Consider the following 3,228-nt stretch of genomic DNA (forward strand, 5'->3'; position numbering starts at 1 on the left):
AGGGTTTGCGCATTTTCAGTTTTACAAAACAGTGTGTTGGTTGTACCAATTCACACTTTCAGCATCTAAGAGTTCTCTTTGCTCTAGGTGTCCAGCTACCTTTGTCAACAGAGCTGTCATGAGACTCTTGAGTTCTCTTTATTCCACATTCTTCATTTTTTCCCAGTTTAGTGGGTGAATTTGTTGTCTCATTGTGATCTTACTTTGTATTTTCCTAATAAATAATGAGGTTAAACTTTTTTAAATCTATTGATTTTTTTAGAGGAAGAGAGAGAGACAGAAACATTGATTTGTTGTTCCATTTATTTATGGACTTATTACTTGATTCTTGTATGTGCCCTGGCCAGAGAGGGAACCCGCAACCTTGGTGTATTGGTTCGACGCTCTAACCAAATAAGCCACCTGACTAGGGCTGAGACTGAACTCTTTCATATGTTTTCTCAGTCCTCAAGTTTCTTCTGCAAAACTGCTATTCATGACTTTTGCCTTTTTAAAAATATATATAATAATCTGTTTTTAACTTATTTGTATTATTAATACAAATATTTATAATTTGTAAAATTATAAACATTATAAATTATACTTATATAATTATGAATTATAAGTAGTATAACATTAATACAAATGCTATAATACTTATACTTTGATGTATATGTATTATAAACATTGGTTTTTGCCTTGTCTTCACTTTCTTTGTAATGTCTTTGGATGAATTTAAATTCTTAATTTTAATCTAGTTGAATTCATGCTCTTTTTTTTATGCTTAGTATGTTTTTGGTTGGACCCTTTTGGTAACCTTTTAACAGCTTAAGAAACTCTCTTTTTCCTAGTTTGCTAAGAGTTTTTTTTTTTTTTAATCAAGAATAGGCCCTGGCCAGGGTGGCTTGCTTGGTTGGAGCGTTGTCCTGTAAGCCAAAAGGTCATGGGTTCGATTGCCCATGAGAGCATATTTGCAGATTCAGTCCCCAGTCAGGACCCATATGGAAGGCAACCATCTGGTGTTTCTCATGTTGATCTCTCTCTCTCTCTCTCTCTCTCTCCCTGCCTCCCTTCCTCCCTTCTTTTCTCTCCAGAATAAAAAAATAAAAATGTAAAATTAAAAAAAAATCATGAATAGATTTCATATTGTTTTTCTCTTTAATCTGACATTTTTAGACTTTCTAATGTTAAACCACTTTGCATTATTGGGGTAAGTACAATTTGGTCATGGGATATACATTCATATGTTTAACACATCACTAGATCTGGTTTCCTATTATTTTGTTTAGGATTTTTACATCTTTGCATATGAGTGAGATTAGTCTGTAATATTCCATTTTTGTACAGTCCTTTTGGTTTTGGCATCAAGATTATACTGATTTAGGTAGTAGTCTATTTTCTCTTCTCTAAAAAAGATTTTATAAAATTGAAATGATCTGTTATTCCCTCAATTTGGCAGAACTCACCTGTAAAACCATTTACTATGTTTTTCTTTTGTGTGGAGAGTTTTAACTACTGACTCAACTTTCTAAATCATTCTAGAGGTATTTAGCCAAAGGTTTGAAAGTTCTATTTCTGTTTTTTATTCTATGTCTGTTCTTTAATAGCTTTTTTGGAGTTTTATCATGTTTGCTTACCAAAGTCTAAATGAATTAATGCCTTTATTCTTGTCTTAAACAATACAAGGACCTTTGGAACACTTTAAGTCTGACCACCCCACCTCCCAATTCACATGCTGATGATCAGTATTTTAGTCCTGTGCTGTTAAAGAAACATTTCCATTTTTCTTTAGCTCATGAGGTATTTATTAAAATAACATTTAGGGGGAAAACAGTACAATGTATACCTTATTACTGAAAACTATATACCATCATACAAAAAAGGATTCTATTGGGAAATCAATTTCCAATTTATGGCAAGTTGTACTTTCAGAAATAAAATCACAAAACACAATCTAATTCACTCGGAAAGGCTGGCATGCTGAGCAGGGAATGCTCTTATCCTTTGTAGAAGCTCCTTCTTTACACTGTCAGGCACCAGGGCTCTGCCTTTTGGTGTGATTTCAGCCACTGAGCCAGTTATCCATAGTAACTGCTCTAACCCTTTCTCTTTAATTACCTCTTTACAGTGTGCCTTCTACTAATCCTTGCAGCCACATTCAATTGATTAGCTCTCAGCAACTCTTAGAGACATTATCTTTCCTCAGTTTCTGTTAATTTTTGGTTAATTGCTGCTCTCACTCGCACATCTCTGTTCATCTTGCTAACCACCGTCATCGCTGGAGAGGACCATCCCTTCCCAGTGACGAAATGACCCTTGTGCTGACGACTGTCACCTATCACACTCACCTGCTAGGATTTTACCTTCATCTTTTTGACCACAAATATAGTCACCATCTCCAATTATTCTTTTTTTTGTCTTATAGCAACCTGTTCTCTTTTCTTCAAAGGACTTATCTTGATATATATATATCAATATATATATATTAACTTGTTTATTGTCTGTCACTGTAATCTTTGTGAAGGTAAGGAATATATGTGTCTGCTTTGTTCACTCACTGGTAGGCATTTAGTAAATGTTTGCTGAGTGAATAAACATATATTTATTTGTGTTTTGGAATGATTACCCTGGATGCAATTAGAGAATGGACCTGAGCATGCAAGACTAGAGGCAAGGAGTTAGGAGACTGTTGCACTTATCCAGACAAGATTTAGTGGTAGCCTGGACTGGGATAATAGCAGTAGGGATATAGAAAAGTAGAGACTATTAAAATATATTAGGAGGTAGAATACACAGGGTTTTATTACCATTTTGATATGCGGGCATGAGTTAAGTGGTGTTTTTGTCTATGCTCTATTCTGTCTTCATGCAACACACCCTCTTTGAGAGTTCTCATTGATGTCCATGGCTTCAGCTACTGTCTGTATGCTTTTAACTCTTAAATATGGATCTTGAAGTGAAGTGTCTTTTCTGGGTTCCACATCATAAGTTCAACCATGTATGAGACAACTGTGCTAGGATATCTTTTAGGCTGTCCAAGCTCAATATGTCAAAAACACACTCATTATCTTTGAGTGTTTACAGTCTCAGGATATGGTACCACCAACCTCCTATTTGCTCAAACCAGAAACTTATGAGGAGGTGGCTCCTGGAGCCCAAGTTAGGAGCAGATAGGGATATAAGTACTTTAAAGGGTGTGACTGATTTTTCTCTCCTCTTCATTTTCTGTTTTTATTTACTATTAAAAGG

The 3,228-nt window shown here is 35.0% G+C and overlaps 1 pseudogene; it reads right to left on the reverse strand.

Annotated features, from left to right (window-relative positions):
• Positions 1-1,812: 1,812 nt before the first annotated feature.
• Positions 1,813-2,300, reverse strand: LOC114496895 (annotated as a pseudogene).
• Positions 2,301-3,228: the final 928 nt, after the last annotated feature.

The sequence above is a fragment of the Phyllostomus discolor genome, chromosome 5 (genome assembly GCF_004126475.2).
Source record: "Phyllostomus discolor isolate MPI-MPIP mPhyDis1 chromosome 5, mPhyDis1.pri.v3, whole genome shotgun sequence".
NCBI lineage: Eukaryota > Metazoa > Chordata > Mammalia > Chiroptera > Phyllostomidae > Phyllostomus > Phyllostomus discolor.